The 25,418-nt window shown below is 32.5% G+C and overlaps 1 long non-coding RNA gene across 3 annotated transcripts in view; it reads right to left on the bottom strand.

The window, feature by feature from the left end:
- The window catches only part of LOC116419342, a 169,696-nt gene that overhangs the window by 41,043 nt on the left and 103,235 nt on the right, over positions 1–25,418 (bottom strand). For all 3 annotated transcript variants that reach the window (XR_004229628.1, XR_004229627.1, XR_004229626.1), the window contains one exon: positions 16,195–16,247. This is a non-coding gene — a long non-coding RNA (uncharacterized LOC116419342). The remainder of the gene's footprint in view (positions 1–16,194; positions 16,248–25,418) is intronic.

Below are 25,418 nucleotides of genomic sequence, written 5' to 3'. Positions count from 1 at the left end.
GTTTTGGAGGCTACCCCATTTAAAAGGAAATGAAGCTCTGAGCTAGGATAGTGGCTGTGTAAAAAAGAGAAGAGAAGGAATGCATGAGATGATATGTTCGTAAAATGAACAAGATTTAGCAACAAATTATTAGGTGTAGGGAATGGTAAGACAGAGATAAAGGCGGGAAATAATGGAGGTTTTTGAACCTAGATGAGACTAGTGTGATAGAGGTTCTTCAACAGGAGTAGGTAAGTTTCAAAAAAGGTCTAGAGAGAATTGCTTTGTATACATTGAGTTTGAGATGTTTATGTGGTATCTGGGGGGAGATATTCAGTGAGCAGAGGTTTTTGAATTAAAGTTTGAAGTTTGGTAGCAGCTAAAAGATGGTAAGATTGGGGATCAAAATACTCAAGGACAAAGGATAATGCCTACACTTATACTTTAATGAACCTATAACATAAGTGTAAGCACTTCCTTCATAGTACCATTCACAACCTATACCTTCTCTTCCTGGGTAATTCTTGTCCATATGTTTTCATTTCCACAGAAAATTTACTCAAAATACTAGAGACTGTCCAATTAATTTTTTTAAAAAAAGTTCATTCTAGTGGAAGAATCCCATCTATGACATTGCTCTTTTTTTCATGATTAGACTATCTACTTTTCTGACCATACAAGTCTTTAATAAAATCTTTTACACAAATTCTTTGGCACAAATACACTGTCAATTACTTATACATATTTCCAGTGCTCTTTGGGTCCCCATCAGTTTAGATGCTTATGGAATTGAAGTGAGTTTCAAAAAGATGATAGAGTAAATGGTAATAATTAGGCTCAGCTCTTTAGCTTACCTCAAAAAAACAAAAGACAAAAAACCCATATAAAATAAAAGAATACTACATAATCAAAATGGAAGAAACCTTCACAGGAAAACGATCAGAAAGATCAACAAGCCCTAGTTGATTGAACAAATATTATGAATGAAAATAAAATTAGGAGAAATCTCCAGAAGGAAAGAACAAGATCAATTATATACATACATATATATATATATATATGAATGGAGAAAATTTTCAGAAAGCCTTAGCGTCATAAGAGATAGAAATAAATATCCAGCAACTCCTCACTCCTTCCTACCTCTCAAAATCTCTCAACATCATACTCCAGTCTCCATATGCCTTAAAGAGAGAGGTGGGGGGAGAGAAGAGGGGAGAAATATAGACTTTCTTCTTACTAAGGATAATACCTCCACTTGCACTCTATATTTTATTCCTCTTGTTTCCTTTGGAAGCTTCCCTTCTTGATATCTCTCTGGGGCACTAAGTGGTGCCATAGATAGTTGGATCAGTAGTCAGGAAGACTTGAGTTTAAAACTGGCTTCAGACACCTACTAGCTGTGTTCATGGTCACTTAAACTCTGTTTCCTCAGTTTCTTCATTATTAAAATAGGAATAATAGCATCTATCTCCCAGAGTGATTGTAAAGATCAAGTGAAGATCAGAATGGTTGTAAAGATCAACTTAATCAAAGGATTAGATTAAATATACAATATATGAAAAAATTTAAAAAAAACATAGTAAGGTAGTGTTTGACAAACTGAAAGATCTAAGAAAGAAGTCATTTGAGGAAAAGATTTGGAAGAACTGGAAAGGATTCTGACAGAAATTTAAAGTATAGACCAACATCTCACACTTTATAACTAGATAAACTGTAACTGGGCACATGATTTATCTAATATCATAAATAAATTAGGGCAGCAGAGAAAGAACTCTGGGAGATGACTAAAAACCATTACATTGAATTCCCAATCCCTATATTTATGCCCACCTGCATTTTTGATTTCCTTCATAAGCTAATTGTACAATATTTCAGAGTCTGATTCTTTTTATACAGCAAAATAATGTTTTGGTCATGTATACTTATTGTGTATCTAATTTATATTTTAATGTATTTAACATCTACTGGTCATCCTGCCATCTAGGGGAGGAGGTGGGGGGTAAGGGGTGAAAAATTGGAACAAGAGGTTTGGCAATTGTTAACGCTGTAAAGTTACCCATGCATATAACCTGTAAATAAAAGGCTATTAAATTAAATAAATAAATAAATATATGAATTAGGGCAGCATAGGAAAAAATACCCATCAGAGTTTTGAATGAGGGAAGCATTTACATTTAAGTAAGACATGGAGAGAATCACAAAAGATAAGTAATTCTGGCCTTCTGCGTACAGGATAGGATAGGATATTCCATAGAATGGAAAGGGGACAGACATACTGGAAAGAGAGAGACCAGTTAGGATTGCTGTAGTGTCTAGCACACAGCACATAAATTAAAAGATTTTACATAGAGGAACAGAAAAAGGGAGAAAAAAGGAAAGATAATTTTATTGTGTATTTAAAAGGAACAGCAAATTGTACATAGTGAATTTGTGATTTAATGTGCAATAATCTTTTTATTGTGCTATGATTTATAGAAATGCTTGTTTTATTTCATAAATTTAAAAATAAATTTTAAAACTGTAGCATGTGAATAATAATTATTGATAATAAATACTTTTACAGAGTATCATAAAATGTTAAGGTTTGCAAGTGCTTTACAAACATCTCAATGGAGTCTTAACAAGTCAATGAATTAGGGTTGTTAGTATTTCTTTTTTACCAAAGAGGAATTTGAAGGTGAGAGTAGGTGGTTTTCCAGGACCACAAAGCTAGTAATAGTCTAAAGTAAATTTCATAATCAGATTTCCCTGATTCTAAGTTCAGCCACACAAAAATCTACTAATACTAATATGTACCCACTATATCCTATAAAATAAAGTCCCCTTCCCCCAAAAAAAATAAGAAGAAAAAGAACTCATTCCCCAATTAGTGGGCATCCCTGAAATTTCTAGTTCTTTGCTATTACATAAAGAATTTTTTATGTGACTATAAATTGTTTTGATTTCTTCATTAGAAAACTTCCTCTTCATATTCTTTGACCACTTATCAAGTGGGAATTGAAATGTCTTCTTATAGATTTGATTAAGTTGTTTATATATTTGAGATATAAGATTTTTATTTGAGTAGCTGTCTATAACCCCCCCCCCCCATTTTCTGCTTTTCTTCTGATCTTGGTTACATTTGTTTTATTTGTACAAACTCTTTTAAACTGACTATAATGGAAGTTATCCATTTTATACCTAACTTTGTTATCTGTCTGTTGCTTATTCACAAATTGTTCACTTACTATTATTCTAATAAGTTATATGTTCCGTATCCTTCAAATTTTCTTGTAATATCTTTATATCTAGGTCATGAAACTATTTTGACCTAATCTTGATAAATGGTATAAAATACTTATCTATGCCCAGTTTTGCCATTCTGCTTTCCAGTTTTCTAAAGAATTTTTTATCAAATAATGAATTCTTGTACATGGTATCTCCCACATTTGACTTGTACTTCTTCATCATTTTCATCTCTTAGAGTTCCTACACTTTTTGAGGCTCAGCTCATGTGTCATCTACTGAAGAAAGCCCTTCCCGAACTCTTTAATTCTTAGTGTTTGTTTTCTCTACAGTCATCATGTTATCTATTTGTGTCAAGTTATCTGTATATGTATTGTTCCCTCCAATCACATGTAAGTTCCTCAAGGAAAAGACCTCATGTTTTTGGTGGCAATCAGTGTTAAGTAACTTGCCCAGGGTCACACAGCTAGTAAGTATCTGAGGCCATATCTGAACTCAAGTCCTCCTTAGAATAGGATTGGAGCTATTCATTATCCCACCAAGCATTTCACAAGAACTAGTTTTTGTTTTGTTTTTGTATTCCTATTATTTAATATAGTGTTTTGTAGAAGATACTTTAACAACTGTTTATTGTTTGGATTGGAACACTATAAAACTTCAATGACGTTCAGTTATAAAGATTATCACATTCAGGCTATTGATGTTAGTCCAAAAAGACATGTATTTTGGACAGGCACTTCAGGGGAATAATGATAATAGACCCAGAAATAATCAGGGTGATGGTTTTTAACTTGAGAAACTGACCAGTCCTTTTTATTTTCTTAAGTTGATCACTTCAACAGAAGTCTATCTTTTAACACTATTGATATAGTATGATTACAAATTATGTAACACTATGATCTCTACTTCCCATTCAGAAACCTCCAAAATCTCATAAATCCCATCTTTTACATACAAGATTCAAATTTCCTAATTGTTTATCTTTTTATTGAATTTCTCTAGGTTTGACTGAAGAACAAAGACACATCAAATTTATATCTTACTCAGAGCTCTTCGTTTTTTCTCATTTCAGTTAATTTTTCCTTTAAGAACTTGTTTGTTTTGTGATTTTGTATGAACATATTTAATTTTGTTATTTTTGACACTCTTAATCATAACATAATTTCCCTGCTTGACTCTATTTTTATTGTTGTTATCTTAAATCTTGATTTCTACTCCTGCTTTTTTAACTTAAACATAGCAAAATAGATTTGACTTTATCTCTTTTCTTTGAAACTATTATTAGAAAATTTATCTATTAGTATTTAAGATTAAAAATTGCTAAATTTTAGATTCTATTGTATTTAAAAAACCAGCACCATATTGCTTTGTTTATAATAGCCTAGTTTCATCCCTTTATTTATATGTAGCCATACATCCTCCTTCTCACCATGCACATCTTTAAGAATATTCAAAGATGTGTTAAGTTTATGATAACAGTTCCAAAATGATATTTAAAAAAATATATTTTGAACAGGATTATGGGAATAACAATAACCTATATATCCCATATTTTTTTGTTTATGAATTGCTTAGTGTATACTATTTTATTTGATCCTTACAATAACCTTTGAGATGTTATCTTTCATATTTTACATTTGAGAAATCTGAGGCTTAGAGAGATAAAGTAATTTGTAGATCTATTCAATCACCAAGGAATATTTTGCTAATCCTATAATGACTTATTAGTTGATTAAAATGATAACCAAATAATATTTCTATTTGAACCAAATTACTTCTACTTTATCAATAAATCAACCAATGGATTTTTTGAGTGTTATTATTTGGTAAATGGTTAATGTAAGAGTATTTGCAGGATACAAAGAAGTAGAAGACAAGCTTCTCTTTATTTCCCTTCAAAGAACTTCAGTTCCATTTTTTCTTTGATATTGTTTTCCACATTTTTGGTATATAATTCATACAAATTATGCATTGAAAGTAAGCAGGCCAGCTATTAAATGAGATAAAAAACTAATATTGAAAAAAATTCCCTAAGGCAAAGAATTATGAGTAATATGATATGGTCTAATTTTGTGTGTATGTGTGTGTTTAAAAGAAATTGCTGGTAGGGATAATGTAAGGTTTACTTCCCCCCACTTTCTATTGTCCTTTTATTTGTTTGTTCTTTAAAGCTAAAAGCTGCAATATTTCTTTTTTCTGTTTTTCCCTTCAAAAGAAAACTATTTTTCCTTTGTTTTCTATCTCACAAAACTGGAAATAGAAAACTGTTTTTTTCAGAGACCATCAAAATGATTTTATAGGAATTTAGGATTTTTGTTCTCTTTTTCTGTATATTACTTTTGAAAAACATGTTTGAGTTATTGCAGTGTAGACACATTAAATATTTTACTCATAAAACAAGAAATCTTAACCTATTAGAATAATGAATGAAGGTAGTTTGGTAGTATGAGCATAAAGTAATGTAAGGTATTATATAAACCCAGACAATATAAAACTCTTGATGAACTATTAATTTTTAATCAATCAATTAGATGGATATTTTATGTAACTTTTTAAATTGGTAAGGAATCAATAGAAAGACATTCTATAGCTTATGCTTATACCTTATAGCTTATACCATTTGCTTATTTAGTAGAAAAAGAAATTTTACAAAATCAAAAATGGAGACCAATTATTACTTTATAAAAACAAGATTGAATAAAGATGGGTAAAATACTATGCCTGATTTTAGATTCCTTTACTCTCAATTATTCACATTCACATTGACTTACTGAAATAGTATAATTCCAAAGGGAAAACAAGACAAGGTCAAGAATTATTAATTTTTTTATTTAGAGTCATGGACCTCTTTGGCAGTCCAGTGAAGCTCAGAATAATATTTTTAAATTGTTAAAGGAAGTGCTATATTCAGTTTGTGAAAATAAAAATATGGTTTTTTTCCCCCATCCAAGTTCACAATCTATCCACAGACTCTAAGAAACCCTGGAATAACTTCTATGATCATCTTCCTTCTGTTCTGACTTCCTAAAATCTTTAATCAATTTTGTGTTCTTATGAACTACATAGAAGAACCAAGATCCTGCTTGTTCCTCCAAGCAATGTTGAATTGGAAATCTATTATTGGACTACTGTAAGCCAGAGTCCCAAACTGGGAATCTGGAGTGTGGTGATGGGTATGTGATCCCATAGAAATAATCACTGAAGAGCAATCTTTGAAAAGTATAGAAAACAGACATTCCCAAAATAAGAACTTCATTCAAAAAGAGTTGGTAAAATGTCAATGGGGATCTTGTATTTCTGTATCCCAGAGCATTTTATTATGAGTACATGGTGTATTCTTTTATATGTACTCACAAAGATGAAGGATTACAGTCATATGTATCTGTTCAAAGGAAAACTCTATACTTGGACCTTCATCCTGATTAAAGAGGTAAAACTCAGAGTAAAAATATTTTAAAAGGGATTTATTAAAACACTAAGCTGAAACCCCATTGATGGGATGACCATAAGAGCCAACCCCAAGAATTTGACCTTGTATTACTTTTCATCTTTTGTAATAAGAAAGAAAAATTCTGATAAGATTCATCTCTCCAAAGGGAGATGGGCCATTGCATCTGAGCTCCTCCCTAAATATTATGATTGGGCCACATTTCAAATGAAGAGATGGATTAGTGAGCATAGAGGTAATTGTTGTCAAATACTCCACATATTATAAGGTAGAGATGGGATCAAAGTGCATCAGTAGACTTGTTGATGCCCCTCCCAACAAACCAATTAACAAGCCAGACTAGAAATGATGAGGGTTGCTCCATAAATTTCAGTATATCTAAGGGAGGAGATATATTGATAAAGTTCTCTTTTCTGATGTCATCTGTCACTTAATCTGACACACACACTTGTTCTAAATCAGATTTCCTGAAAGCATGTGCATTTTCCTCAGATATATAACAGAGAAACAGCAAAATAGATGTGCTTATCTCTATCATTCCCTCCATTTTCTTTTCCCCTTTTCATTCCCTTTTATATATGGGATTTCTTAATCTCTTTTTTCACTCAGCCTCTATTACAGACGGCAACTAAGTATGACTGATTGATTGTCATTGGTAAGGTAGCTGTTTGCCTGTTTCACTTCCCCTACCATAGGGTTGGGTCATATGCCATGGAAGAGGTAGGTAAGAGGGCATACACTTAGAACTAGAATATATGTTCAGGGATATGCCTCCTATGGCCTACATGTAATCTAGGTCACTCTCCTTTCTTCTTAAATTGGAATGTAAATGGAGGCATGACCTAAGCATGTAGATAGGAGAGCAGGGAAAAGGTCACTCCCTTTAGCTTTCATAATTGCCTCCTTGAAGTGTGCAGAAAGATCCTGGATAATTAAATGAAGTCTGAAATTGAATGGGATTTACTCATCCTATCTAAAGAAGAAAGGAAACAGGAAAATGGGGGGGGGGGAATAGGAAAAAAATCTTGACCTTATAGGGGTGTATGTGGGGGTGTATGTGTGTGTTTGTGTGTGTTTAGAGTAAATAATCTAGACTTCATAGGGCTCTTGACTAGGCAGTAGATCTGGACCTAACAAAGAGCTAAAATATATTGAAAAAGTAGATTCCCTTTGAGGGAAAAAAAGCCTCCACAGCCAAAGACAACTCCAGCAGATGGCAGCAGCTCAGTAGAGAAGCCTAACCATAAATGACAACTACAATCCTATGAAGCTAGAGCAAATGACAACTTGTGAGGTGTATGAGAAAAGCATTATATGTGCAGTCAGTTTCTGAAAACTAGAATTGGGAAAGACGTTCTGAGTGTAACATAAGAGTGAGAGTGTTTCCTCTCCCACAGGAAGCATTTTAATCTGTGGAAGTTTGTAGGAGTTGGGAGTGAGATATAAGGGAAAACAAAAGATTTCCCTTGTTTACTTGTTTACTTTGATATTCTTTACTATTTAAAAGCTTTGCTATTTGACTTGTGGTTCCTCTATGTTAGCAATGAATATCTAAAATAGTATCTCAAGACATGTTTGCATAACTATGATTACCAAAAACATACCCCATTCTCATTTAACTTGGGTGAGTGATGAATTACAGAGTTGTGGGGAGTGGATCTGTACTGTACAGACTTTAGTCAAAAGCATATGTTACATTGACTCATTGAAGACTAGATATCTAACTGCTCCATGCTATAATTTTTTTTTTGAAAAGGTAACAATCAATCAATTAGATAATGTTTTCTGATTATCTAATCAGTAGCACTACTACTATGTGCCAGGCAAAATGGTAAGTGCTAGGGATTTTTAAAAAAATCGAGGCTAAAGCCTATGCTGCCCTTAAAGAGCTCCCAATGTAATCAAGGAGACAATATGCAAAGAAATATATACCAAGTTAACTATATACAGGATAAGCAGGAAATAATTAACAGAGGAAAGGTACTAGAATTAAAAGGGGCTAGAAGGGGGATTCCTGTAAAAGTTGGGATTTTGGTTGAAATTTAAAGGAAGTTGAAGAGGAAAGCATTCCAGGTGTGGATGATGGTCAGAGAAAATGCTTGATCATATCTGAAGGAACTTAGATCATATCTGAGGAAACTTAGAGAGGGGGAGGAACATTGTGTGAATCCTACTCTCATCAGAGTTGGCTCAAAAAGGAAATAATTGACACATTTGTTTTATAGAGAATCTTCTCTCACCTCATTAAAAAGTGGGAGAGGAAAAGGAAAAAGGAAAAAGAGTAATAAGGGAAGGATACAAGAAAGGGGAAAGGATTCAAAGGGAGGAGAGAGGGATACTAAAGAGCTGTGTGATGCAAGTGGGACCAATAAGTTTAATACTAGGGAAGGGGGGAAGGAGGGCAAAAAAAAGAAAAGCATAATCTGGGGATATGAGGATGGCAGGAAATACAGAATTAGACATTTTAACTGTAAATGTGAATGGGATGAACTCTCCCACAAAGAGGAGGCAGATAGCAGACTGGATCAAAAGTCAGAACCCTACAATATGTTGTTTACAGGAAACACATTTAAAACAGGGAGATACATACAGAATAAAGGTAAAAGGCTGGAGCAGAATCTATTATGCTTCAGGTGAAGTCAAAAAAGCAGGAGTAGCCATTCTTATCTCAGATCAAGCAAAAGCAAAAATTGATCTAATTAAAAGAGATAAGGAAGGAAACTATATCTTGATAAAGGGTACTATAGACAATGAAGCAAAATCAGTATTAAACATATATGCACCAAGTGGTATAGCATCTAACTTCCTAAAGGAGAAGTTAAGAGAGTTGCGAGAAGAAATAGACAGCAAAACTATAATAGTGGGAGATCTCAATTTTGCACTCTCAGATTTAGATAAATCAAATCACAAAACAAATAAGAAAGAAATTAAAGAGGTAAATAGAATATTAGAAAAATTAGGTATCATAGATCTCTGGAGAAAACTGAATGATGACAGAAAAGAGTATAATTTCTTCTCAGCAGTTCATGGAATCTACACAAAAATTGACCATATATTAGGACATAAAGACCTCAAAATTAAATGCAGGAAGGCAGAAATAATAAATACTTTCTTTTCAGATCACAATGCAATAAAAATTACATTCAAAAAAAGTTAAGGTGTAACTTTAACTTACACCTTAAAAGTTAGGTATAAATAGACCAAAAAGTAATTGGAAACTAAATAATCTCATCTTAAAGAATGATTGGGTGAAATAGCAAATTATAGACACAATTAATAATTTCACTCAAGATAATGACAACAGTGAGACATCATACCAAAATTTGTGGGATGCAGCCAAAGCAGTAATAAGGGGAAATTTTATATCCTTAGAGGCTTAGTTGAATAAAATAGAGAAAGAGAAGATCAATGAATTGGGCTTGCAACTTTAAAAAGCTAGAAAAAGACCAAATTAAAAACCCCCAATCAATTACTAAACTTGAAATTCTAAAATTAAAAGGAGAAATTAATAATATTGAAAGTAAAAAAAACTATTGAAGTAATAAATAAAACTAAGAGTTGGTTTTATGAAAAAAAACAATAAAATTGATCAACCTTTGGTAAATCTGATTAGCAAAAGGAGAGAGGAAAATTAAATTAGTAGTCTTAAAAATGAAAAGGGAGAACTTTCCACTAATGAAGAGGAAATTAAAGAAATAATAAGGGGTTACTTTGCCCAACTTTTTGCCAATAAATTTGATAACCTAAGGAAAATGGATGACTACCTCCAAAAATATAGGCTTCCCAGATTATCAGAGGAGGAAATAAATTGCTTATATAGTCCCATTTCAGAAAAAGAAATAGAACAAGCTATTAATCAACTCCCTAAAAAAAAAATCCCCAGGACCAGATGGATTTACATGTGAATTCTACCAAACATTCAAAGAACAATTAGCCCCAATGCTTTATAAACTATTTGAAAAAATAGGGAATGAAGGAGTCCTACCAAATTCTTTTTATGACACAGACATGGTACTGATACCTAAACCAGGTAGGTTGAAAACAGAGAAAGAAAATTATAGACCAATCTCCCTAATGAATATTGATGCTAAAATCATAAATAGGATATTAGCAAATAGACTACAGAAAATCATCCCCAGGATAATACATCATGATCAAGAAGGATTTATACCATGAATGCACGGCTGGTTCAATATTAGGAAAACTATCAGTATAATTGGTCATATTAATAACCAAATTAACAAAAACCATATAATCATCTCAATAGATGCAAAAAAAGCATTTGATAAAATCCAACATCCATTCCTATTAAAAACACTTGAGAGTAGAGGAATAAATGGACTTTTCCTTAAAATAATCAGTAGCATCTATTTAAAACCAGCAGTAAACATCATATGTAATGGGGACAAATTGCAACCATTCCCAATAAGATCAGGAGTGAAACACGGTTGCCCACTATCACCATTACTATTTAGTATTGTATTAGAAATGCTAGCTTTGGCAATAAGAGTTGAGAAAGAGATTAAAGGAATAGGAATAGGAATAATTTGGTTGAGGAAACCAAATTATCACTCTTTGCTGATGATATGATGGGGTTAGAGAACCCCAGAGATTCTATTAAAAAGTTATTAGAAACAATCCACACCTTTAGCAAAGTTGCAGGATACAAAATAAACCCACAAAAGTCATCAGCATTCTTATATACCACTAAAAAAACCCAACAGTTAGAGTTACAAAGATAAATTCCATTTAAAGTTAACTACTGATTGTATAAAATATTTAGGAATCTATCTGCCAAGGAAAATCAGAAACTTTATGAGCAAAACTACAAAACACTTTCCACACAAATTAAGTCTGATCTAACCAACTGGCAAAAGATTAAATGCTATTGGATTGGACGAGCAAATATAATAAAGATGACAATATTTCCTAAACTAATCTATTTATTTAGTGCTATACCAATCAGACTCCCAAAAAACTATTTTGATGACCAAGAAAAAATAACAACAAAGTTCATATGGAAAAACAAAAGGTCAAGAATTTCAAGGGAATTAGTGAAAAAAAAATCAAATGAAGGTGGCCTAGCTGTACCAGATCTAAAATTATATTATAAAGCAGCGGTTACTAAAACCATTCAGTATTAGCTAAGAAATAGACTAGTTGATCAATGGAATAGGTTAGGTTCAAAGGACAAAACAGCCAATAACTTTAATAATCTAGTGTTTGACAAACCCAAAGACTCCAGTTTTGGGGGTAAAAATGCATTATTTGACAAAAATTGCTGGGAAAATTGGAAATTAGTATGACAGAAACTAGGCATTGACCCACACTTAACACCGTACACCAAGATAAGGTCAAAATGGGTTCATGACCTAGGCATAAAGAATGAGATTATAAATAAATTGAAAGAGCATAGGAAGAGGAAGGAACTTATGACTAGAGATCACTACTGATTACAAAATAGAAAATTTTGATTATATAAAATTGAAATTTTTGTACAAACAAAACTAATGCAGGCAAGATTAGAAGGGAAACAATAAACTGGGAAAACATTTTTACAATCAAAGGTTCTGATAAAGGCCTCATTTCCAAAATATATAGAGAATTGATTCTAATTTATAAGAAATCAAGCCATTCTCCAATTGATAAATGGTCAAAGGATATGAATAGACAGTTCTCAGATGAAGAAATTAAAACTATTTCTAGCCATATGAAAATATGCTCCAAATCATTATTAATCAGAGAAATGCAAATTGAGACAACTCTGAGATACTACTACACACTTGTTAGATTGGCTAGAATGACAGGGAAAGATAATGCTGAATGTTGGAGGGGATGCGGGAAAACAGGGACACTGATACATTGTTGGTGGAATTGTGAACACATCCAGCCATTCTGGAGAGCAATTTGGAACTATGCTCAAAAAGTTATCAAACTGTGCATACCCTTTGATCCAGCAGTGTTTCTACGGGGCTTATACCCTAAAGAGATACTAAAGAAGGGAAAGGGACCTGTATGTGCCAAAATGTTTGTGGCAGTCCTCTTTGTAGTGGCTAGAAGCTAGAAAATGAATGGATGCCCATCAATTGGAAAATGGTTGAGTAAATTATGGTATGTGAATGTTATGGAATATTATTGTTCTGTAAGAAATGACCAGCAGAATGAATACAGAGAGGATTGATGAGAGTTACATGAACTGATGCTAAGTGAAATGAGCAGAACCAGGAAATCATTATGTACCTCAACAGCGATACTGTATGAGGATGTATTCTGATGGAAGTGGATATCTTCGCCAAAGAGAAGATCTAACTCAGTTTCAATTGATCAAGGATGGACAGAAGCAGCTACACCCAAAGAAAGAACACTGGGGATTGAATGTAAACTGCTTGTTTTCCTTCCTGGGTTATTTCTACCTTCTGAATCCAATTCTCCCTGTGCAACAATAGAACTGTTTGGTTCTGCACATATATATTGTATCTAAGATATACTGTAATCTATTTAACATGTATAAAACTGCTTGCCATCTGGGGGAGGGGGTGGAGGGAGGGAGGGGAAAAATCGGAACAGAAGTGAGTGCAAGGGATAATGTTGTAAAAAATTACCCAGGCATGAGTTCTTCTGTCCATAAAAAGTTATTAAAATAAAAAAAAAGAAAGTAAATGCTTGGAGTTGAGATATGAAATATTTTATTTCTGAAATAGCAAGGAGGCCAGCTTCACTGGATCCAGGACTACATGGTGGGGAGTAAGGTTTAAGACTAAATAAGAAGGAAGGGATTAGGTTATTGAACAACAAGCAGAGAATTTCATATGATTATGGAAGTGATAGTAAGTCAGTGGAGTTTATTGAGTACGGGAGTGACACTGTGCTTTAAGAAAATCATTTTGGTGGTTGAATGAAGGTTGGTTTGGACTGGGGCAGGTGATATTCACCTCTAAGCTATTGCCATAGTCCAGGCATGAAGCAATAGGATCCTTCAGCAGAGTGATGGCAAGGTCAGAAGGGAAAGGCGGAATCATTTGACAGATGCTGCAAGGATGAAATCAACAGGTCTTAACAACAAATAGACTGCATATGAGAGGGGATGAAAGAGAGTAAGGAGCTAAGGATATCTCTAGATTGGGAACCTGAAGGAATGAGAGGATAGAGTTGCCTTCTACAGTGATAGGGAAAGTAAGAGGGAGTAGGAAGCAGGCAATTTTATCTTCCATCCAGGCTCAGGAACAATGCATATTGATATACTGGAATAAAATGGGTCTTAAGTGCTGTACATATAACTGTTAAAGGATTATTGGATTGGATCTAATTGAAGTGGAGCAGAACCAATCCCTATTCTTTCATTGTCAGTGTTAGCTTTATGATCAAAGTTTAAACAAAGCTTAAGGGTGAAGCCAAAATGGCAGAATAAAGGCAGCATTTTATCTGAGCCCTCCCAACATTCCATTTTAAACAAAATTTGTAAGTGCATCAAATTGAATTCTAAGTTCTAACTCTATTCACAACTAAAAAAAAAAATTCAAAGTGAGTCTTTTCATATCCCAGAACAACTTAGGAGGACAGAAAAAGAGGTCAGCAGACCCTGACATGGTGGCTAATCAGTAGCATGGCGAAACTGAGGTGATATAAGATGGGTCTTGGAGTTAGTAGTATTGAGAGTACTCAGTGGCTAGAGATGTAAAAAGATTGAATACTTGGTCAGAAAAAGTATATGGGGGTCCCTGGTGCTAGTATTAGGTGCAGGACTGAGTCATTCGGCAACTCCATTACTAATTACTGAATTTTGAATTGCAGTTCCAATGCAGTGAGGAACTTTATTGGTTGGAGGAAATCAGGGGCCCTAAATATTTTCTAGGGTGAAGAGAAGCTGTGGTTGGGAAAGAGCTAAGGACTTACCTGAGTAAAGACCAGAGAGTAGATCAGGAGAATAGTGACCACATATCTCCCTAGATTATATCATTTTGGAAGCACAAAAATTTATAGGTCCTCAGAACTATGAAAACAGCAGGACATAAAAGTTTAGGAGAGTTATCTCAGTCCCCAGAGGTAAGAGCCCAACTCTAAAGTCTAAAGTCAGGAAATAGACTGGAAAATTAAATAAGAACACAAAAATAATCTGACCATAAAAATCTACCAACCCTTCCCCCCATAAAAATGACAGAAGTTCAAGTCAGAAACTCAGAAGATAATGGCATGAAAGGAAGGCCTCAAAGAAAAATGCATACTGGAAAAACAAGCCAAAAAAGAACTAAAAGAGATCTTTTTAAAAGATTTAAAAATGTTAAAAATCAGATAAATGAGAGCAAAGCAAGAAAACTATAAAAAGAGAATTAATCAGCTTGATGAAAAAGATTCACACACACATTCACAATTGGATATAGAAATTCATACCCATCATAACCAAAAGAGAAGTAGAGAAGGGATTAAGAGAAGGGCAAAGGTGATAGATAGGGAAAGCAAATTAAGGGAGAAGGGATTAAATGCAAAACAAACTTTTGAGAAGCAGTTGTTCAGTCATTTTGCTTGTGTCCAAATCTTCATGACCCCATTTGGGTCTATCTTGGCAAAAAAAAAAAAAAAAAAAAAAATGAAATAGTTTACCATTTCCTTCTCTAATTCATTTTATAGATGCAGAAACTATAACAGAGTTAAGTGATTTGCCTAGAGTTACAACTCTTATTAACTACCTGAGGCCAGATAATCCCATGAAAATGAGTCTTCCTCACTATGGGCCTGAGACTCTCTCCACTGTGCCACTTAGTTGCCAGTTTTGCAGAATTGTAACAGAGGAGAGAGAAAAATATACAGCTAGTGATCATGAACTCAGACATTAGAATGGATTGTAAACAATCCAACAGCATGTTGTTTACAACATTTAAAATAGATACATAGTGAATTAAAATAAGGGGCTACAGTAGAATCTATTTTGCTTCAAATGAAATAAAAATGGTAGAGTTAGCAATCATGATTCCAGACAAAGGAAAAACAAAAATAGATTTATTTAAAAGAAATAGACTGAGAAACTATGCTAAAAGGAACCATAGAAAGTGAAGTATTACCAATATAAAGCCTATATGTACCAAATGACAGCTCATCCATATTCTTAAAAGAAAAGTTAAATGAATTAATTACATGAGAAAATAATAAAACTACATTAGTAGTTTTTCAACCTCTCTTATACCTAGATAAAACTAAACACTAAATAAATCAGAAATTAAGGTGATGGATAGAATTTTAAATAAGTTAGACATGATAGATCTCTGGAGGATATTGGAAGGGAATAAAAAGAAATATATCTTTTCTCAGTTGTATATGGCACCTTCAAAAAATGACAAAAACATCACAAACAAATTTTGAAAAGCAGAACTATTAAATGTACTTCTTAATGTAAGGCAATAACAGTTAATTCAATATAGGGCCTTTGAAACATAGATTAAAAATTAATTGGAAACTAAATAATCTAATCATAAAGAATGAGAGGGTCAAAGAACAAATCATAGAAACAATATCTTGTTAGAGATAATGACAGTAAAAAGACAACATACCTAAATTTGTGGAATGCAGCCAAAGGAGTACTTAAGTGAAAATTTATGTGCTCCTTAAGTGAAAAGAAAGATCAGATTAGTGAATTAGGCATGAAACTTCAAGAAAAATACCCCCCCCAAAAAAAACCAAACCCAAAAACTAGAAAAAAATTAACCCCCCCAATTTAGCACCAAAACAAAAATCCTAAAAGTAAAAAATCAAATAATGATAAAACAATGTTTAACTTCCCCTCCCAATGAATTAATAATAAAAAAAACACTAGGATTTAGCTTTAAAATATATTTTAAATGTTAAATGTTTAATACTTAAACATTTTATAATAAATCAATGAAATATTTAATAGCATAATTATAAGTGAATAATTTTAATAAAGTAGACCATTGTTTAATTTGATTAAAAAAGAAAGGAAATTACCAAATTACCAATACCAAAAATGAACAGAGTAAATGTACAAGTGAAGATAAAATTAAAGTAATAATCAGATCTATTTTCTCCAATTATATGCCAATAAAATTGACAATCTATATGAAATTCATTAATATTTACAAAAATATAAGCCACTCACATTAACTAAAGAAAAAATCAAATACTTAAATAACCCTATCTTAGAAAAATAAATTGAACAAGTCATCAGTGACCTCCTTAAGAAGAAATTCTCAGGACCAAATGAATTTACAAGTGAATCTTACCAAATATTAAAAAATTATAAAAACTATTTGAAAAAATAGGTAAATAAGGAGTCCTGAATTCCTTTTATGACAAAAATCTCATTGTGATGCCTAAACCAGGGGAAACAAAAACAGACTTATTTCCCTTATGAATATTGATGCAAAATTTTGAAATAAAACACTAGCAAGGAGACCATAATAATAATATATCACAAAGATCATGCACTAAAGCCAGGTTGATTATGCCAGAAGTACAATGTTGGGCCACTAGTAGGAAAACAATCATTATAATTGACCATATCAATCAATAAATAAAAAAACAATAAAAATTGTGCAATTTTATAGATGCAGAAAAAGCTTTTGACAAAATATATTATTTAATCTCATTAAAAATATTGGACAGCACAAAATAGATGGAACTTTTATATAAGTAGTCTCTAGCTAAAACCAAGAGCTAGCATCATCTGTGATTAGGATAAACTATTTCCCTTTTCAGTTAGATCAAAGGTGAAGAAGGGATGTCCATTATCACCATAACTATTTAATTTTGTATTAAAATACTAATTATAACAATAAAACGAAACTGAAAAAATAAAAATAGACAATCAGAAAACAAAACTATCACTCTTTGTAGATGACATGATGGTGTGAACAGTGAACAATTTCAAAAGTGGCAGTATATAAAATCAGCCTACATAAGTCATCAAAATTTCTATATATTTCCAATAAAAACTCAGAAGAAAAATAAAAAGAGAAATATCATTTAAAATAACTACAGATAGTATAAAACAGTTGGGAATCTACCTGTCAATAGAACTATATAAACATAATTACAAAACATAAATAAAGGCAGATCTAAATAATTGGAGAAATATTAATTGCGCACCAGTAGGCTGAGCAAATATAATAAAAATGACAATTCTATTTAAATTAATGTACCATACCAATCTAAGATTCAAAGAATTAATTCATAAGGTTAGAGAAAAACAAAATACATCTGGAAAAATAAAATATTAAGGAAACATTGAAAGAAAAACAAAGGAAGGTAGTCTAATATTACTAGTTCTCAAACTCTATAATAAAAAAGTGATCATCAAAACAATCTGATCCTGAATAAAAAAATTAATCAAAGGAATAGACTAAATATACAATATATGAAAATTAAAAATAATAATATAGTGTTTGATAAACTGAAAGATCAAAGGAAAGAACTAACTGTTCAAGAAAAAATGCTGGAAGAACTGAAAAGGATTCTGACAGAAACTTAATTATAGACAAACATTTCATACTTCATAACTGGATAAACTCTTATTTGGGCACATGATTTAGACATAAAGGGTGATATAAAAAATTAGAGAAGCATAGAAAAATACCCATTAGAGTTATGAATAAAGGAAGCATTATATTTAAGACAGAGAGGATCACAGAAGATGAATAATTCTGGTTACATTAAATTAAAAAATTTTACACAAATAAAACCAAAGCAACTAACATTTTTAAAAAGCAGTAAAGTGGAGAAATTTTTATAGAAAAATTCTCTAGGAAAAGTCTCATTTCTCAAGCATATAGGGAATTAAACCAAATTTATAAAAGATGAGTCATTTACCAATTGATAATTGATAAACAGTCAAATAATATAAACAATTTTCAAGAAAAAAATTCAGTGTTCATATAAAATATGTGACTCATAATTAAGAGAAATGCAAATAAAACAACTCTGAAGTACCATCTCATACTTATCAGATTGGCTAACATAAAGGAAAAAATAAATTCTGGAGGGAATGTGGAAAAATGGGGGCATTGATGCACTCTTGGATGGTCTAACTGTTCTGGAGAACATTTTGGAACTATGCCCATTGGGCTACAAGACTGTACATACCCTTTGATTAATCATTACTGCTACTAAATTTGTATCCCCAAAAGATGAAAGAAAAAGGAACAAGTCCTAGATGTACAAAAATATTTACAGCAAATCTTTTAGTAATGGCAAAGAATTGGAAATTGAAGTAATGTCCATCAATTGGGCAATGGTTGAAGAAATTGTGGTATATAGTTGTGATGGATACTATTGTAGTATAAGAAATGACAAAAGGAATGATGCTGGGGGAAAACTGGGAAGATTTATATGAGCTGATGCAAAATGAAATGAGCAGATCTAGGAAAATATTGTATACAGTAACAACAATATAACAATAATCAAGTGTGAAAGATTTAGCTATCCTGATCAATATAATGATCCATAGCAATTACAAAGGACTCATGATGAAAAATGTTCTCCATCTCCAGAAAACGAAGCATACTTTTTTCACTTTTTTCATTTTCTCCTTTTTTTCAACATAACTAATGTAAAAATAAGTTTTCCTTGATTTCATATAAATAATGGATATTATATAATTTGTTTTCTCAATGTGTGCAGGAAGAGAGAGAATTTAAAATTGAATTTTTTTAAATTAATAGAATTAATAGTCATGCAAAGTAGGCAATAGTATATCCAGTATGATTTCAAGGGAACTGTCTTGTCCTTTTCCTCAAATTATCTCATTTAAGATTTCTCTCATGGTGCTTAAAATTGCCCTGTAATTCATTGTTTTGGATCTAGAAGATTTTTTAATCTTTATGGTTCCCCTACTTATGGCAAAGTCTAAATATATAACTAAAGGTAGACTAAACTGGTATTTAGAAAATAAGGATTTTAGTTATAGTTCTGCCCCAACTACTAGTATGAACAACTGATTTAGCTATGTTGATTAAATGAACAAGTTATTTAAACATTGTGATTTTCAGTTTCATTATATATAAATTGAGATGTTTGTTCTGAGTAATATCTATTACTCATTTCAGCTCAAAAATTTTTGATTTTGTTTAAAGGTCTCATGAATTCTGACACAACATAAAATAAGAACCCAAGTGATTAATTCAGGGGAAAAGCTAGACTTGGGTTTCCACTATTTACTTAGTATTCTTTCACTAGGGCTATGGACCTTTATCTTTTGAGTGTAATATGGTGGTTTCTATAATTTTTTAGTACTTAGAAATTATAAGTACTTGGGATTTTACTTAATATTCACCAAAATCATTCCTATTTTATTAAAAATCAGGAAAATTTGATGTCACATGACAGTATAACTTTTCTTTAACTATTTTAATTCTGATTTAGATTCTTTCAATTTGTATGAATTGGGTAGGACATTTCCTTATAGTGTCTCCAACAATAAAGAATAATGAAGAAATCCCCAAATCAGGTTTTTTCTGTATTATAGTAAAAGGTTATGATTTGTTATCTTAAAGCTATGTCTTGACTACAAGATATCAATAAATGAAAGTGAATTTTGTTATCTAGGTATAAATATACTTGTGAAAATTTAAATACATTTTTATTCATATATATATATGCCTCAAAAAGGCAGGAATCTTATTTAAAAGGAAAAAAAATTTTATTGAAATAACTTTCAAAATACTTTTTAAAACACCTTTATAACCCCTAGATTAAGAAATCCTGATTAGGTTATCTTGGAGTGAAAAGAACATCAGACTTGGACCTAAGCTTGTGTCTGAATTCTGTAATTTACTGCATAATATAACTTCTCTGAGATTGTTTCTTCACGCAGATAATGAAGGTAATGACTTGTGGAATTACTTCATAAGGTTGTTATAAAGATCAAATAAGATCATGTTTTGTGAAAGTATTTTGCAGCCAAGAAGTATCATATAAATGTAAACTATTTTAAGTCTACTGACTGTCTAATTCACCTTCAGCACTCATTCCGTGCTTGGGTAAAGTCAATGACCCTTTTAGAGAGGAAGAGGCCTAGATCCTAAAATATCCCACCAGCACATTTGCTACAGCTCGAAGTCAAACCCAAAAGGTTCAGTTATTGAGTTTTCCAAAAGCATATATTAACTTTAAATATGTTAATAAAATAAATTAAATGTTATCTCTAAAGGATATGATGCATTGACTCATTAGTTTGGATTATATACATACAAACTCTAGGAACTGGAGATTATTTTAAAAATCATTGAGTCATTTTATAGTTGGGGATACTAGGACCGGAGAATTTAATGACTTATTTAAATATACAACAACAAAGTATTTATGAAGCAGAGACTAGAATTTAGGTTTCTTGAATCCCATTCCAGGCAGGATTCTTGCTTCTCTACTGGTAATAGTCCGTACTTTAGGATTCTGAATAGTTCCTAACTTTGGCCACAACTTGGCCCCATTCTATCTTTCTATCATTATTGCATATTATTCCCTTTCATTCACTCTATGGCTCAGTCAAATTGGATTTCCTGCTTCTATTCATACATGACACTATTTCCCATCTCCATATCTTTTCACAGTCTCTATCTCAGCCTAAAATTTTAGCTCCCCCTTCTCACTTCTGTTTAGGAATTTTTTATTTATTTTAAAACTCAAACACTACCTGCATGAAGCCTTTAGTTTTTGGTTCCTATAATCACTGGTGATCTGCTTCTCCAAACTATCTTGCATGTTTTCTATGTATTCTTATTTATTTGCACATTATTTTCCCTGTAAAAATGTAAACTCCTTGAGGACTGGGTTTGCATTCATTTGTCTTTGGATACCAAGTAGTTATACATTTTCTATGTATTGCATCTCCTCCCAGAATGACTCCCCCCACTATGTGTATATTTTGATACAAACTGCTAATATTATAGTTTGTAAGCCTTTAAGTTATGCATTTACTTTTTAAATATCTTTTTAAAAAATTAATTTTCCAAATACATGCAAAGATAGTTTTCAACATCCACTGCAAAACCCTTACAAAGTTTTTCTTCCTCTCCACCCAAGACAGCAAGCAATCAGATATAAACGTGTAATTCTTCTAAAGATATTTCCATATTTGCTATATTGAGCAAAAAAATTGATCAAAGAGGGAGAAATAAGAAAGAAAAAAAGCAAGCAAACAACAATAACAAAATGAAAATACTATACTTTGATTCACATTCAGTCTTCATAGTTCTCTCTCTGGATGTGGATGACACTTTCCATTATACTTCTCTGGGAATTGTCTTGAATCACCTCATTGTTGAAAAGAGCCATGTCTATCACAGTTGTTCATCATATAATCATGCTGTTACTGTTCTCTTCATCCTATTCCCTTCACTTAATATCAGTTCATGTAAGTCTTTCCAGGCTTTCCTGAAATCAACCTGCTCATCATTTCCTATAGAATGACAATATTCCATTATAATTCATGTATCATAACTTATTCAATCACCCCCCAACTGAGGGACATCAACTCAATTTCTGGGTTCTTTCCACTACAAAAAGGACTGCTACAAACATTTTTGCACATGTGGGTCCTTTTTCCTCTTTCACGATCTCTTTGGGAAAGGATATGCACAGTTTTATAGCCCTTTGGGCATGGTTACAAATTGTTTGCCAGAATGGTTGGATCATTTCACAACTCCAACAATGCATTGGTGTCCCTGTTTCCCCAAATCTTCACCAACATTCATCATTATCTTTTCCTGTCATCTTAGCTAATCTGAGAGGTATGAAGTGGTTCCTCAAAGTTGTCTTAATTTGTGCATTTATTTTTGACAAACAACTACTAGACAGTATTACAACACATCAGAGGCATGGACTAAAATGGCATTATAAGAATGATAACTTCAACCCCCCCCCAGTAATTTTTAGGTATACCTTTGCACAACCATACACAGTCAGTGAAAAAAATAAGTACACACACAAAGTATACTGGGAAAGAGAAAAACATTTAAGAAATATGTGGCAATGGCCAATGGGACTCATGCCTCTGATACTGTAGGGCTCCTAATGTTCTTTCTTTTCTCATATTATGCTCACATTGATCCCCCTTGAATGAGGCATTTTCTTAAATATATTACTCCACTGGATCCCCAGGACCTGCTCCCTATTGGATATATTGTCTTCTATTAGATGAGTAGCTCTGATGCAAGATTCCCCTCTCCAGAAAAGCAGGATCCCTCTCAATCACTCAATCAGTAAATATAAATTGAGCATCTACTATGTGCCAGGCAATTTACTAAACTCTGAGAATACAAATATGGAAAAGAAAGATAATCCCTGGCCTCGAACGTAACAGTATAATGGGAAATGGGAAGGGGGAGAGGGGAAGAAGAGGAGGTGCCCTAATGTAGGGATGTGATGGAATTGAGTTCAAAGAAATTCAGTTGGAAGCTAAATAGAAAGATTATGGGCCTGGGAGCTCTCTTTGCATGAGGGCTTTGGAAGGATTTCTTTGTTCCATCTATAGAAGATGAGTTGTATAGTGGCTAGAAAGATGCAATGCATAGATCATAGGACAACAATAGGAGAATGGGGTTAGCAAACTAACAAGAAATATCTGGGCACTGGGTTCCTTCAGAGAATTGAGAGGAGGGGAAAAGACTTTAAAAAGGATATATTAAAATAAAATTTTGTCTACTTCACATTTTTGCCTAAAATTTTAAGATATTTGCCAATTTTGAGGGTTTTTTAAATAGAATTTAATCTAGATAATCAAATTCCTATAAATCTAGCCTAGTGCTAACACTCATGCCCCAAGATGAATCTTTCAGATTCTTAAATGACTACCTAACTATATCATGTTAGGAATAGAGAACTACAGGCCAATTCCAGTGGTCATGTGATGAAGAAGGCTATCTGCATCCAAAGAGAGGACTGTGGGAAATAATGGTAGATCACAACATAGTATTTTCACTCTTTTTGTTGTTGTTTGCATTTTGTTTTTTCTCATTTTTTTGTTCTGATTTTTCTTGTGCAGCCTGATAATTGTAGAAATAGGTATAAAAGAACTGCACATGTTTAACCTATATTGGACCACTTGCCATCTAAGGGAGATGGTGGAAGGAAAGAAGGGAAAAAAATTAGAACACAAGGTTTTATAAGGGTAAATGTTGAAAATTATCATGTACATATTTTGAAAATAAAAGACTTTAATTTAAAAGAAAAAGGAATAGAGAACTAGATTCTTGCACTAAACCACCCCAATCCATATAGCTAATTTTACTTTCTCTGCAGTTGGTTTCATGTCTGTCTGAAGCCTCTAATGAGGCTTTTAGATAATGATAATAATATGATTAGTATCACCTGAGCATCTTATTAGCAATAAATACTTCTCTTCTGAGTAACTTTCCCCAAGCTAATTATTTCCAAATGAAGGCAGTTTTCTGCCCCTCTGATTATCAGTCAGAAATACCAATGTATAGCTTGACTATTTTAGTTCCAAATTCATAGACTTCTCAGTTGATTTGCTAACTCAGAAACATCTGCAGTAATAAGCTCAGGTTCATTGACATCAAACTGTTTCTTTTAACCTCAACACATTGTTTTCAGCAGTCTCACCAGGAAGATCTACTTTGTTACTGTTTCTTCTGTTCTGGGCTCATGTTTTTCCAACAACCAATTAATTTGTTGAATACACAATATCTCTGGTATTGTATTGCTCCTTTCCTGGAATTAGGTTCTATGACAAATCTGGCAGGATAACCCTTCTGTTATTTTTCTTCTCCAAGCCCAAATGAGATGATGCATTAGCGGAGTTGAAAATTTAATACCATTAGGATTTATTGAATATCTACTATGTGCTAATCACTCTGATATAAAAAGAAATGTTACAAGCTGTCTTGTGTACCATTTAAAACCTTTCACAATATCTAATTTATATTTTAATATATTTAACATCTACTGGTCATCCTGCCATCTAGGGGAGGGGGTGGGGGTGGGGTAAAAGGTGAAAAATTGGAACAAGAGGTTTGGCAATTGTTAATGCTGTAAAGTTACCCATGTATATATCCTGTAAATAAAAGGCTATTAAATAAAAAAAAAAAGACTCTTCTAAAGTTCAAATGAAAAAAAAAAAAAAACCTTTCACAAATTGGATTCATTATATCTTTCCAGCCTTACTACAAGTAATTCTTTTCTACATAGTCCAGCCAAACTCAGCTTCCTGCTTCTCTTACATGACATGCTAATTCCTACATCTGTGCCCTTATATAGGTGACTGGCTTCCATGCCTCGATTTCTCTATGTCCTCACTTTTCCTTCTTAGAATCTCTGGTTTTCTTATACCACCTTCTGTGTGAGTCCTTTCCCTGGTTTCTACAATTGCTAGGACCCTACTTTCCACACACTCCCTGGTATCTATCTTGTATATTTTCTACACCTATTCATACTTACATTGTTTCCCCCTTTAGAATGTAAATTCCTTTAAGTCTGGAACTGTTTTGTTTTTGTCTTTGTATAGGTAGTATCCAGAATATAATAAATTCATTATAAATGCTTGTTGATTGATTGAGGAGCTTACAATTAGGAAACTTGACTAATTCAAGAACAGGTAGATTTATAGGGGCTTAATTACCTAGGTTACATTCTATTATTTAAAAAAAAATCCTTAATGATGTAAATATCAAGATGGATCTATGATTCTCTAATTACTACTTATGTGTCCTTGGGCAAGTAACTTCCCAGGAACCAACTCAAATAGCAATGTGAGCCATGAAGGCATCATAATTGATTTAGAAAACCACAAATTAACATTACC

Source organism: Sarcophilus harrisii, chromosome 5 (assembly GCF_902635505.1).
Source record: "Sarcophilus harrisii chromosome 5, mSarHar1.11, whole genome shotgun sequence".
Classification (NCBI taxonomy): Eukaryota; Metazoa; Chordata; class Mammalia; order Dasyuromorphia; family Dasyuridae; genus Sarcophilus; species Sarcophilus harrisii.
Note: the sequence above shows the minus strand (reverse complement) of the source record. Positions and strands in the feature narration are given on the sequence as shown.